This window comes from Scyliorhinus torazame, chromosome 11, assembly GCF_047496885.1.
Source record: "Scyliorhinus torazame isolate Kashiwa2021f chromosome 11, sScyTor2.1, whole genome shotgun sequence".
Lineage (NCBI taxonomy): Eukaryota > Metazoa > Chordata > Chondrichthyes > Carcharhiniformes > Scyliorhinidae > Scyliorhinus > Scyliorhinus torazame.
The window spans coordinates 151730370-151745220 of record NC_092717.1 but is presented as its reverse complement, the minus strand read 5'-3'; positions in this window follow the sequence as shown (position 1 = coordinate 151745220).

Sequence of the window (14851 nt, the reverse complement as noted above, 5' to 3'; positions counted from 1 at the left end):
CTCTGGCTTCATGCCCTCCTGTTGAGAGGAGTAGGGCTATTTTCATTGCATCAGCGTCAGTGCTTAAATCATTAGCTGTGATAAATATTTGGAACAGCTGTTCAAACATTTTCCAGTTATAACTTAAATTACCGGTTGCTTCCAGCTGCCATGGAGTTCCAACAAGTTCCATCGAATCAGTTAGTCATCGAGGATCCATTTGCTGCGAAGTCTTCCACAGTCGAATAACTGTTTTAAGTTTTTGTTCTCTTGCTGTTGTCTAGCTAGCTTTCTGAAACCACTCCTGGTACCGTATGTTATTCTCTAAGTCTGAATAAAGATTGTAGACTTCCAGTTAACACAAATACTTTATTCAGTGGGTTTGTTCTGTTTCCAGAGCTTAACTAGATATAGTAACAGTCAGGAGGTATGACCAGTGAAGCTAAGGTAAACTGCTATGCTGAGCTGTCTCTGTCTGCTGCTGCTCACTAGCCTTGTGCTTCTGAAAGAGGCGAATCCTCCCTTGGGCTGGACCCTTTATACTCGTCTCTGATGCTTCCCTCTAGTGATGCCGTGGCTGTTACACCTGTCTGTAGTCCCTGGTGTATGTGCCGATGTATGTACAGAGCACTACATGTGGATCTCTGTGGAGGTGGCCTCTCCAATTCTATCAGGCTCCCGATGTAAACCACCCCCCTGGGGTCAGAGCAAAGGTTCGAATGTGCTGCTAGGGAGCGATACACCAGCTTTCAGACTAAAAGAAGGCTTTTAGGTTTGGCAAAACCTTTGCAGTTAACATTACCTGATAAAATACAAAAAGAAGAGGTAAATGCGGTGGTAGCTGAGCATTTAAAATTGCCTGAGACACAGTCAGAATCATTGGAAATCGCAAGAATTCAATTACAGATCAAGCAGCTTAAACCTGAAAAAGAATTAAAGCAGTTTGAATACGAAATGAGGGGAAATGAAAAGGAGACAGAAGAAAGGGAAAATGAACGGATAGCCCTTTCAGAACAAAAAGAGAGAGAAAGGGAGGTACAGATCGTGGCCAAAGAAAAGGGGAGAGAAGAAAGGGAAAAAGAAGGAATAGCCATAGCAGTACAAAAAGCGAGAGAAAGGGAGGTACAGTTCAGGGAAAGAGAAAAAAAGAGAGAGGAAAAAGAAAAAGAGGGAGACTTTGAACTTCAGAAACTGGCCATGAAACGTGAAAGTCAGTTAAAATTGGCAGAGGTAAAGAGAAACATACAGTCTGAGGATAGTGATGAGGATAGAGAGAAAGAGCATCATAGTCGAAGGTTTGGTAGGGATCTACTTAAATATGTCCAAGCATTGCCAAGGTTTGATGAGAAGGATGTAGAAGGCTTTTTCATTTCATTTGAGAAGGTAGCTAAACAAATGAAATGGCCACAGGACATGTGGGTATGACTGATTCAAACAAAGTTGGTAGGTAGAGCTAGTGAAGTGTTTGTATCACTATCAGAGGAGGTATCTGGGACGTATGAGGAGGTGAAAAAATCCATTTTAGGTGCATATGAACTAGTGCCTGAAGCCGACAAAGGTTTAGAAATGTAAGGAAAGAGCGTGGTCAAGCATACATCGAGTTTGAAAGGATCAAACAGAGTAATTTTGATAGATGGATAAGAGTTTGAAAATAGACCAAATGTATGAAACTCTCAGAGAAATTATACTTATGTTTTTTGGAGGATTTAAAAATTCAATTCCTGATGTAGTGAGTACTCGTGTGGAAGATTAGCAGCAGAAATGGCAGATGATTATGAATTAGTTCATAAATCAAAGTTTAGTTCCGACATCAGTTTCAACCTGTGAGGGATAGAAACTGGGGAAAAGAGAAATGCTCAAGTGGTAAAGGTAAAGGGGATCTGATGGGAGATAATAAGGATAGTGTACCTCAGATTAAAAAAGAAATCCAGGAGGGTGGAAGAGAAATGAAAAGTTTCAGATGTTTTTACTGTAATAAACTAGGCCATGTAAAGTCACAGTGTTGGGGGTTGAAGAAAAGCACTGGGAAGGCTGATGTGGTAAAACAGGATAAGCCAGTGGGGTTTGTTAAAGTTGTAAAGGAAAGCCCAAATGAAGTGAAGGAGGTGCAAATGAATGTACAGCCTGATCAAGTGGTGATTGATGAGAAGGTGCCAGATCTCTTTAAATAATTTATTTTTGTGGGTAAAGTTTACTCATACGCACCAGGAGGGATAGATAAAGAAGTCAGAATTTTAAGGGATATGGGAGCTAGTCAAACTTTAATGGTAAGAGATGAGGAGTTATGTAGTTTGGGAGGAATATTGCCAAAAAAGGTGGTAATATGTGGAATTCAGGGGGCGAATATAGCTAAGGTGAGGTTGGAAAGTCCAGTGAAGAGCGGTGAAGTGGTAATAGGAGTAATAGAGAAACTATCTTGTCCAGGAACACAGTTTATTTGGGGTAATGATATAAATGGATCGCAGGTGGGAGTGATGCCTACTGTGGTTGATAAGCCAGTGGAAAATCAAACAACTAAATTGTTGAAGGACGAATATCCTGGGATTTTTCCTGATTGTGTCATAACAAGGTCGTAAAGTCACAGGTTAAGACAAGAGGAGAAATCAAAGAGTGAAGATAAAGTTGATGTTTAATTATCAGAAATGATTTTTGAACAGATGGTTGGAAAAGAGCAAGAACAGGTGGAGGATGAGGCGGATATTTTTAGGTCAGGAAAGTTGGCGGAGTTACAACAGAAAGATATAGAAATAAAACGGATGAATCAGACAGCATACATGGAAGAGGAATCTGAGTGTATCCAGAATGTAATTACTTTAAAAATGATGTCTTAATGAGAAAATAGAGACCTTTACATATGCAGGCGGATGAAAAGTGGGCAGAAGTTCATCAAATTGTATTGCTGGTAGGGTATAGAATGGAGGTGTTGCACAAGAGGTACCAGTAGGATGTCATTTTGGAGTAAGGAAAACTCAAGCTAAAATACAAAACATTTTTAATGGCCTGGACTACATAAAGATGTAGTTAAATTTTGATGATCATGTCACACATGTCAAGTGATAGGGAAACCTCAAGCAGTGATAAAACCAATGTCCTTAAAACCCATTCTAGAACTTGAGGAATTTTACAAGGATCTTAATTGATTGTGTAGGACTGGTTCCTAAAACAAAAAGTGGGAATCAATATCTTTTGACTATAATGGATGTGTCTACTCGGTTTCCAGAGGTGCCATATGAGAGTACCTTTAAGAAATGGGTGTTTATAAATGAGTGTGTATATAAATATCTGTAGTGAGAGTACCTTTAAGAAATGGGTGTTTGCTACTGCAGTGATGTCAGAGAGTGGGTGGAGCTGTACTGTCTGTCAGCTTTTTACTTTCATTTTAGGCTGTTTGCTGGAGGATGTGTTTTAGTTTCATTTTCAGTGTTGGAGCTGAAGCCAGACAGAGCAGGTGTACTGTTGAACTCTCTGCCATGAAAAGACTATCTCTTGATCATCTGGTGAATTCAGAATTATAAATGTTCTCAGTAGTGAATGTAAACCTAATGTGCTTCTGTTAAAAGGTGTTTCTTTTGTCTTCTGGATGTTGTTTGGGAAGTTATTAAGGATTATTTAGTGTTGTATTCTTTGGGGGTTGTATTTGAATTGATGGTTGCCAAGATGTCCACTGTATGTTTTAAAAAGGTTAACTTGAGATCATAGAATAAACATTGTTTTAATTTAAAAGTACTGTAAAGCTCTGTTTGCACCATACCTGTAGAGTGGACCGTGTGCTCCCCATAGCCACAATCTAATAAAAGTCGTGGGTCAGGTGAACTCCATGATGCACTTTGGGGTTCTCTAAACTCTGGCCCATAACAAATTGGGGGCTCGTCCAGGATATAAGTCTATCTATTGGATTGGCTTAGTGAACTGAAAGACAGTGAGGGGTGAGCATATTGTGGTTGCTTATCAGGTGTGGTATTTTAGTTTAAGTCGGAAGTGTGTTGTGGACAATGGCTCTTTCAGAGGCTCAGAAGTTTTTGGGGTTGGAGACGGTCACACGCAGTACCTTACGGACAGAGATTAAAAGCAGACTGTTAGATTTGGCAGAAACATTGCAGTTAACATTACCTGATAAAATGCGAAAAGATGAGGTAATTATGGCGGTGGCTAAGCTTTTAAAGTTGCCCGAGATACAGTTTGACTCATTGGAAATGGCAAAAACTCAGCGACAAATGAAACAAATGGAACATGAGAAAGAATTAAAGCAGCTTGAATACGAGAAAGAGGAAAAAGAAAGAGAGAGAGAAAGACATAGAGATGAAAAATAAAGAGAGAGAGGAAAAAGAAAGAGCGAGAGAAAGAGATAGAGAGGAAAAAGAAAGAGAGAGAGAGGAAAAAGAAAGAGAGAGAGAGGAAAAAGAAAAGGAGAAAGAAGAAAGGAGAAAAGAAAGAATAGCCCGAGCAGAACAAAAAGAAAGAGAAAGGGAGATACAGACCAGGGAAAAAGATAAAGAGAGAGAGTTTGAACTTTAGAAAATTGGCAGACGTAAAGGGAAACTTACAGTTGGATGATAGTGATGAGGATAGTGAGAAAGAGCGTCAATGTCGAAGGCTTGGTGGGAATCTATTTAAATAGGTCCAAGCATTGCCAAGGTTTGATGAGCAGTAGGTAGAAGCTTTTTCATTTCATTTGAGAAGGTAGCTAAACAAACAAAATGGCCACAGGACATGTAGGTATTACTGATTCAAACAAAGCTGATAGGTAGGGCTAGTGAAGTGTTTGCATCACTACCGGAGGAGGTATCTGGGGCGTATGAGCAGGTGCAAAAATCCATTTTAGGTGCGTATGAACTAGTGCCTGAATCTTACAGACAAAGGTTTAGAAATTTAATGAAAGAATTTGGTCAAACATACATGGCGTTTGAAAGGCTCAAACAGAGTAATTTTGATAGGTGGATAAGGACTTTGAAAATAGACCAAACATATGAAGCTCTCAGAGAAATTATACTTTTGGAGGAGTTTAAAAATTCAATTCCTGATGTAGTGAGAACTCATGTGGAAGAATAGAGAGTTAAAACTGCGAGATTAGCAGCAGAAATGGCAGATGATTATGAATTAGTTCATAAATCAAAGTTTGGTTTCCGACATCAGTTTCAGCCTGTGAGGGATAGAAACTGGGGACATGAGAAATACTCAAGTGGTAGACGCAAAGGTGATCTGATGAGAGATAATAAGGAGAGTGTACCTCAGATAAAACAAGAAATCCAGAAGGGTGGGAAAAGAAATGAAAAGTTTCAAATGTTGTCACTGTAATAAACTAGGCCATGTAAAGTCACAGTGTTGGTGGTTGAAGAAAAGCACTGGGAAGGCTGATGTGGTAAAACAGGATAAGACAGTTTGTTAAAATGGTAAAGGAAAGCCCAAGTGAAGCAAAGGAGGTGCAAAGGATTGTACAGCCTGATCAAGAGGTGGTTGATAAGAAGGTGCCAGATGTCTTTAAAGAATTTACTTGTGTGCGTAAAGTTTACTCGTGTTTATCAGGAGGAGCAGGTAAAGAAGTCACAACGTTAAGAGATACGGGAGCGAGTCAATCTTTAATGGTAAGAGATGAGGAGTCATGTAGTCTGGGAAGAATGTTGCCAGAAAAGGTGGTAATATGTGGAATTCAGGGTGAGAGGAGTAGTGTTCAATTATATAAGGTAAGGTTGGAAAGTCCAGTGAAGAGTGGTGACGTGGTAGCAGGAGTAATAGAGAAACTGACTTGTCCAGGAATACAGTTTATCTTGGGTAATGATACAGCTGGATCACAGGTGGGAATGATGCCAACGGTGGTTGATAAGCCAGTGGAAATCAGACAACTGAAGTGTTGAAGGACGAATATCCTGGGATTTTTCAGTTTGTAGTAACAAGGTCGCAAAGTCACACGTTAAGACAAGAGGAGAAATCAAAGAGTGAAGATGAAGTTGAAGTGCAATTATCAGAAACAATTTTTGATCAGATAGTTGAAAAAGAACAAGAACAGGTGGAGAATGAGGTGGATATTTTTAGTTCAGGAAAATTGGCGGAGTTACAACAGAAAGATGTAGAAATAAAACAGATGTATCAGAAAGCATACACGGAAGAGGAATCTGAGTGGATACCAGAGTGTTATTACTGTAAAAGTGATGTCTTGATGAGAAAATGGAGACCTTTACATATGCAGGCGGATGAAAAGTGGGCAGAAGTTCATCAAGTAGCATTGCCAGTAGGGTATAGAAAGGAGGTGTTGCGAGTTGTACATGAGGTACCAGTGGGAGGTCATTTGGGTATAAGGAAAACTCAAGCAAAAATACAAAAACATTTTTATTGGCCTGGACTACATAAAGATGTAGTTACATTTTGTCAATCATGTCACACATGTCAAGTGATAGGGAAACCTCAAGCAGTGATAAAACCAGTGTCCTTAATACCCATTCCAGCATTTGAGGAACCTTTTACAAGGATCCTCATTAATTGCATAGGACCGCTTCCTAAAACGAAAAGTGGGAATCAATATCTTTGACTGTATGGATGTGTCTATTAGGTTTCCAGAGGCCATTCCAGTACGTAATATTACAGCTAAAAAGATTGTGGAGGAGTTACTTAAATTCTTTACTAGATATGGACTACCCACAGAAATACAATCGGATCAAGGATCAAATTTTACCTCAAGGTTATTCAAAGAAGTTATGGATAGCTTAGGAATAAAACAATTTAAATCAACTGCATACCATCCAGAATCGCAGGGAACGTTAAAAAGGTGGCATCAGACATTAAAGACAATGTTGAGGGCTTATTGTCAAGATTATCCAGAGGATTGGGATAAAGGAATTCCATTCGTACTGTTTGCAATTAGCGATGCACCTAATGAGTCAACCAAATTTAGTCCTTTTGAACTAATTTTTGGTCATGAGGTAAGAGGGCCACTTAAATTGATTAAGGAAAAATTGGTGAGTGAGAAATCAGAAATTACATTATTGGATTACGTGTCAAATTTTAGGGAATGATTAAATAGAGCAGATGAATTGGCGAGACAACATTTAAAAGTTGCACAAAATGTGATGCAACGGGTAGTGGACAAGAAATCCAACGTTCGTAGTTTTGCCTGTGGAGATAAAGTTTTAATATTGTTACCAGTGGTAGGTGAGCCTTTAAAAGCAAGGTTTGGTGGACCTTATCAGATTGAAAGGAAATTAAGTGAGGTGAATTATAGAACATACAGTGCAGAAGGAGGCCATTCTGCCCATCGAGTCTGCACCGACCCACTTGAGCCCTTTCACCCAATCCCCGTAACCCAATAACCCCTCCTAACCTTTTTTTGTCACTAAGGGCAATTTATCATGGCCAATGCACCCAACCTGCATGTCTTTGGGCTGTGGGAGAAACTGGAGCACCCGGAGGAAACCCACGCAGACACGGGGAGAACATGCAGACTCCGCACAGACAGTGACCCAGCAGGGAATCGAACCTCAGACCCTGGCTCGGTGAAGCCACAGTGCTGTCCACTTCTGCTACCGTGCTGCCAATTATTTGGTATGAATGCCAGATAGAGGTAAACTCACCAAGTGTGTCATGTGAATATGCTTCAGAGGTATTTTGAAAGGGAAGGAGAGCAAAAGGAGGAGGATTTAGTAATTCTAACTCAAAGTGAAGAACCAAATCCAGATGACTCTGAATTTGATATTCATCAAATTAAATTGGATAATGAGGATATTCTTAAAAATTGGGATAAATTGTTGAGTTACCTTCCAGAGGAAAAACAAACTGGCCTGAAAGAGATATTAATATCACATGGGCAATTCTGTGGAGATAAGTAGGGAAGTACTAAAATGGATATACAAAATGTAGATGTGGGAAATGCTGTTCCAATCAAACAACATTCATATAGACTTAACCCTCTAAAATGCGCACAGGTTAACAAGGAAATTGAAAGTATGCTTAAAAATGGCATTTGAAGTGGGTTGCAGCCATTGGAGCTTACCCATAGTGCTGGTACCGAAACCGGACGGTACCCAACGATTGTGTGTGGACTATAGAAAGGTTAATATAGTTACAAGGACAAACACTTATCCTATCCCACGCTTGGAGGACTGCATTGAGAAGGTGGGACAATCAGCTTTTATCTCCAAACTGGATTTACTTTAAGGTTACTGGCAGGTACCTTTACCCAAAAGGGCGAACGAGATTTCAGCTTTTGTGACTCCAAATGGTATATACCAATTCAAAGATATGCCATTTGGCATGAAAAACACACCAGCCACATTGCAACAGTTAACTAACAAGTCACTTCAGGTGTTAACTAACAAGTCACGAACAGTGCACCCAATTGTACATAGACGATCTGGTGATTTTTAGTCAGTCATGGAAAGAACATTTGAAGCATCTGATGGAGTAATTCGATTGACTTGAGGAGGCGGGTTTGGTGGTAAACCTAGCAAAATGTGAGTTTTGGAAAGCCCAAGCCACATTCCATGGCCATACAATTGGACATGGATAAATGGTCCCATGGAATGTAAAAACAAAAGTTATTGGGGAGTTTCCAATAGCCTCGACACGAAGGGAAATAATGCAATTTCTTGGCATGAGTGGATTTTACCATAAGTTTGTGCCGAATTTTAGCAGTGTGGTTGCTCCATTGATGGCCTTGCTGAAGAAGCGTAGCAAATTTCAATGGACAGCGGAGTGTCAACAGGCATTTGAAGGACTGAAGGCTGTGTTAACCACTGCTCCTGTGTTGGAGAATCACAAGAGGCTTTGTGATCGGATTGAACAAAAGTACCCGACCTGAAAGAAAGATGCCGAGGCGTAGAGAAATGGATAGACTGTGCAGAGACCTTCTTGTCCAAAGAGACAGTCAATCAAGAGGGATTCTAGTTGCAGGAAGACAAAGAACTAAAATGGACTGCATTATTATAAATACTTGCCTGTTTCGTTTTTGTTTAAAAAAATCTATGTTTATTGTCAATTGTTGCTCATGGGCAAGTGAAGAGGTGACATCTTTGAAGTTGATGGTTTATTTATTTTCTTGGGGGAAAGTGTCATGGGAGTGTCCCTTTAAGAAATGTTTTTGGCTTATCATATGGCTTCAGTGATGTCATTGTGTGGATGGAGTTGGGCTGTGACTCTGAGTTTTACTTTCACGTTGAGTTGGGACTGGTTTTGAACTGCACAGGTTGAAAGAAGTGTTTCTCTATCTTCATTTCAAAAGCTGTTTCCAGACTGCTTGATAACCTAAAAGAGATAATTGCTTTCTGGAAGGAATTCAAACCTGCTGTTTGGAAAGGGGAACAAGAGTATCAATAATAAGTCTTATACCAGTAAGAATACCGTGTGCTGGGTCACACCTTTGAAAAGGGGTTTCTGGTTTTACTTGGGATTTTGTTATTGAATTGGAACAGTTAAGGGGGAATTCATTAAGGGTTATACATAGATTACTGTAGCTGTGTGGGGGTCTTTATGTTTGTCATTGATAAAAATTCTTACTGTGTGCATTTATACAAATGTTAACTAAATTCATGGAATAAAGTTTGTTTTTTGATTGAAAGGGCCTAAGAACTTGGTTGAATAACACCTGAAAGGCAGGCTCTTGTGCTCATCGTAACTAAAATCAATAAACATTTATAGGTCAGGTGAACTCCATAATATACTTTTGGGTTTTCTAAACCCTGGCCCATAACAAAAGCTAATGTGAACTATCTGTCTGGCAGGTATTGCAGCGAATCAATCACCCACCTCTAAGAGTGTACTGCAAAGGACATCCAGAAATGATATTGGATGGGAAATGCGTGCCAAGTCACTGTGCTTCAGCAGCTGCTAATTTCAGGTGTTGAGCTTGTCAATTAATAATTCATATGTCAAAATGCTCCCCTCCCCCACCTCTTCCTTTCCTATGTCTTCCCTCCCTCCCCTTTTTCCTCTCTTCCCTCCCTCTCCTGCCCTCTTTCCCTCCATTCCCTTCCTCTTTCTCTCCTCTTTCCCGCCCCTCTTCCCTCTCTGCCCTCCCCGCTTCCCTCTCTCCCCATTACAAATGGATGGCACCAGTGTGTTTAAGTGAGAAAATATATTTTATTACAAGAAATTTGTAAAAGCTGTAGTTTTACGTCATTGTTCAGATGATAAAATTAAGCATTAAGTTAAATGTTAACTGGTTTCAAATATTTGTATTTATAAAATTATTTTTGTGAATAAATGTTTTACAATAAACTTTGGAAGCTTATACAAATGTCTTACTCAAAAATCAGAACACAACATTTAATTTTAAGATTATTTTAAATTAATAAAATAATTGTAGTAAACAGGGCAGAAGCATATTTAACACGAATAACACATTGGCACACTAGTTAGCATTGCTGCCTCCAGGGTCCTGTTTTCAATTCAAACCTTGGGTGACTGTGTGGTGTTTGTATGTTCTCCCCGTGTCTGTATGGGTTTCCTAGAACCATGGAATGGAACCATAGAATTCCTACAGTGCAGAAGGAGGCCATTCAATCCATCAAGTCTGCACCGACCCTCTGAAAGAGTACCATACCTAGGTCCATTCCCCGCCCTATCCCGGAACCTAACCTGTACTTCCCGGGACACTAAGGGGAACTTAGCATACCAATCCACCTAACCTGCACATCTTTGGACTGTGAGAGGAAACCAGAGCACCCGGAGGAAACCCACGCAGACATGTGGAGAAAGTACAAAGTCCACACAGTCACCCAAGGCCGGAATTGAACCCAGGTACCTGGCGCTATGAGGCAGCATTGCTAACCATTGTGCCACCATGTCAGCGCCCATTTCCTACAGGTGCTTTGGTTTCCTCCCACAGTCCAAAGATATGCAGGTTAGCCAGATTAACCTTGCTAGATTGGCCCTAAATGTTCAGAGGTTTGGTGGGGGTATGGGGATTTGGCAGGGGCGTGAGCCTGTGAAGGGTGCTCTTTTCGAGTGTCAGTGCAGATTTTATAGTCCGAATGGCTTTCTTCTGCACTGCAGTGATTCTATAAACAATAATCAAAAAAGCATCAGGGGCAGGATTCTCAGTCCTGCCCAGCTACATTTTCCAGCGCGGTGCGCCCCCCTGGCAGCGAGATCATCCATTCCGCCAGCTGGCCAATGAGGTTTCCCATTGTGGCCATCCCACACCGTTGGGAAACAGCGGGCGTGGGTGCACTGCCGGCAAGGCGGAGGATCCCACCAACGGAGAATCCTGCAGCAGATGTTACAATGACAGTGACAGCCAACAGCTCTGTGGCGCTTTTAAAATCTTTTGGCTATAATCTAAATTAAAACATATGAACATTTTTAAGCATGCCACCTGTAAAGTTATATAATAATATTGTGCAGATTTAAATTGTTTCACAGATTTAAAACAAACAACCAAACCTGTGTTCATTTATTAATAATCACCTTTAATCATAAATAAAAAATTTAAATAATTTTAAAAGAATTAACAACAATAGTAATGCCTGTTTAAAAGAAAGAGCAACTAAAACTGTTAAACATCTACATACCTTTAAAACACGTGTTAAAGTAGTTGCCTGTTGTTTTCGATCAGTTTAAATGCCTGCCCTCAATGGGCGTTCCCAAGCTGGCCACGTCATAAGGGAGCGAAGCTGCACTCCTCCTGCACTGCGCTGGAGCCTAAACAAACCAGGGTGGCTGGAGGCCCCAGGCTGCCGAAGAGAAAAGAAGGTTTGTCGCATCATCAGAGCGCAGATTAGTGTGCACATTTCTCTTTCCCACCACAAGCTGGAGGTTACAGGCCATTATTTCTTCTCCCGCCACCCTGCCTAATTATCCATCCATTTCTGCACATCACCTATTTTCTCATAACTTTCCAGTTAGACAATCAGGAAATTTATCTATCAGGTAATCAACTTCATCTGGATAAGAAGTGACCCTTTAATGTGGTTCTTGCACATGGAACTGGAAACCAGGCAGATTTTCTTCTCTGCCAGTTTACCACCCAAGTCGTGAAGATTGAAAGAATTCATGTCTTATAAACTCCATAGTGTCATGCCCAGTGCAGGCATGGCTATGGGCATCACAGTGGGCAGCACAGTTGCTTCACAACTCCAGATCCCAGGTTCAATTCCCACCTTGGGTCAATGTCTGTACGCAGTCTGCACATTCTCCCTGTGCGTGCGTTTCCTCCGGGTGCTCCGGTTTCCTCCCACAAGCCCCAAAATACGTGCTGTTAGGTGATTTGGACATTCTTAATTCTCCCTCTGTGTACCCGAACAGGCGCCGGAATGTGACGACTGGCGGCTTTTCACAGTAACTTCATTGCAGTGTTAATGTAAGCCTACTTGTGACAATAAAGATTATTATTATTATCATATAATGAACCTTCTGTCAATACTCTTAAAAATTTGATGCAAACAAGCTGCATAAATCATGTAATTTTTGGCATTTGGACTGGAGGCAGTATCAAGTTTCCAACAAATACCTAATTGAATGTGGGTATGGTGAGGGGTGCCATTTCCAAAATTCACACATCTCATTGTTTAAGTATGGACCAATAATAAAGACAATAGAATTTCTAGATTGCCTGTCCCCATGTTTCATACTGGACAAAGGGAAGATTGAAACCCAGTGGCCACAATCAACTTTGCATTATTTCATGATGGCATCCCCAATCCAAACTAGAATGGGTGAAGCTCAGAAATGTTTACCCAATGGTCATATGATCAAAACAAGTTTCCGAGTCTGCACCCTTGTTACCCCAGGACCCGGCAGACCCATCAGAGCCAATAGCCATCAGCCGATCTGAGAATCAGACTGAAACTAGCTGCTAGACATCAAGCAGCCAAAGCATTGAACCTGTTCCAGTTGAAAAGGTCAACCTGAGAACCAAAGTCCTGGATATTCAGCTCACCTCACAAACTGCTCTGGGCATTTTGTTTTATAAGACCCTCTCTTTAACTTCAAACCATGAAATCCATTCAAGAAACCACTGACCCACCACATGGTAAATCACGGACTGAATTAACTGTAATCAGTAGAAGTGCGCTATCTTTATATTCATCCGATCTTTGTGTATATGTGTGAATGAACAAGTGTGTGACGTTGCAGTAATGCACGATAAGAGTAAAAATGAATGACCTTCTTTACTTTCGATTCACAAAAACTTACTATTGAATTATTTCATTAGAATATACACTCCAGGGGTAGGAAAGACCCATACAAAATAAAATTATTACAGACCATCAAAGAGCATTCTGTCCATAACAATAGAAAAAATGCTCAGGATGTTTCATGTGCATAAACTATTCCAGAGAAACTTTTCATTTATGTCCTTGCTCTGAAGATGAAAAAAATCTTAATTGAACTGAAAAGCTACTGGTTCAGACATGCCTGTTTCCCCATTGCCTGCTGCCTTGGCCCTTTCAGTGTAAAGAACAGACCTGATCTGAATGCAACTGTATTTCTTGGTTCAAATCATTAGTATGGCCTCAGCATAGCCATAGGGCAGGCCCTGAGAGGCCTGTAGTAACTGAAATGCTGGCTGCCTGTGGATCTCTCTCATTACTGTTCAAAAACAACAGCCTGAAGGTGTTTAACCCTGAAGATGTTTTGCCTGGTGTTGCGAAATAGAACATTTCACTCCGGATGGCTTGAACAGATGGTGCTCAGGCCAAATGCAGATTCTTTGATGTAAGCAGGGTTGAGAACTGAGTCTAAATAATGCCTACTACTTTGTAGGGATGGCCAGCATTAGGCAGCTAACTGGATCACTGGAGAAAATGATTTCCATCCTATTACAAAAACTTCAACTGTATAAATGCAGAAGATCCATCTTTCCCTTGCAGTCTCTGCCACATTTTCCTTTCACACCCTCAAAGTAGGTGCATTTGGGATACACCACAGAGGAAAATTAAACTTTATCATTAGTAAGCTTGTAATTCTCCTTATGAGATGGATATGTTTAGATCTTGCCAAATAATTAGCTGAGTTAATAATTTCATAATTTTTGGAACAGGGAAAGGAAGGGAAAACCTAAAAATGTAAAGTTTCTTTGTTGTTGTTCATTATGGCAATGGCACACCTTATTTCCCCATGATCCAGGAAATTATGCTCAAAAATAAAATATACTTTGCACATTATTTATTTACACTGATAGTTGTTGAATTTGCCAGTCAACAGCGAACGAATGGCAGCAGCCATTTATTACATTTATGCTTGACGACACAGGCTTTTGCCCTGGATTAGAAATGCATTTCCGGGAGGCTGCTCCCTCTACAAGGAATCCGGGATCTTTGTGAAAAGAGCAAGAAAATTGTGGCTGGGATTTTTCGATCACATTCGGTTCAGGCGGTTTTGCCGATGGGAGCAGAGAATATCGCGAGAAGGCCAAAGTCACGTTTCACGTCGACATAAAAGTAGGAAGCAGTTGACCCCTCACCCTGTCACTGGTGGGCCGCATTTCCTGCCGTTCAACGTCGGGAACCTCATTGTAATAAATTAATATATAATTATCTGGTCGCTACGTCACAATCATACCACCATAACAAAAAATGTATCCAAGTTAGTGTGATGTTAGAACAGAGTGAGGCACAACTGGTCTCAAAGAGCATGCACCTGGCAAGCAATACTCCCAGGGGAACTCAGAGGTGAGCGCAGCACTCACGGGGACAGGGTCATGCCAGGGTAATGCCAAGGAGGAAAGGGTAATGCCATGCGGTACCAGGGCAATACCAGATGGTGCAAGGGTAATTCCAGGTGATGCCATGGTAATGCCTGGTGGCATCAGGGTAATGCCATGGGGTGCCAGCTTGATGCTAGCCTATTGCCAGTTTTATGCTGGGGATACCCGGAGTTGTGAGAGGGTGGACCTGAATGAAGATTATTCCTGTTTTGCTAGCAGTGCACTGGGACAGCCTTT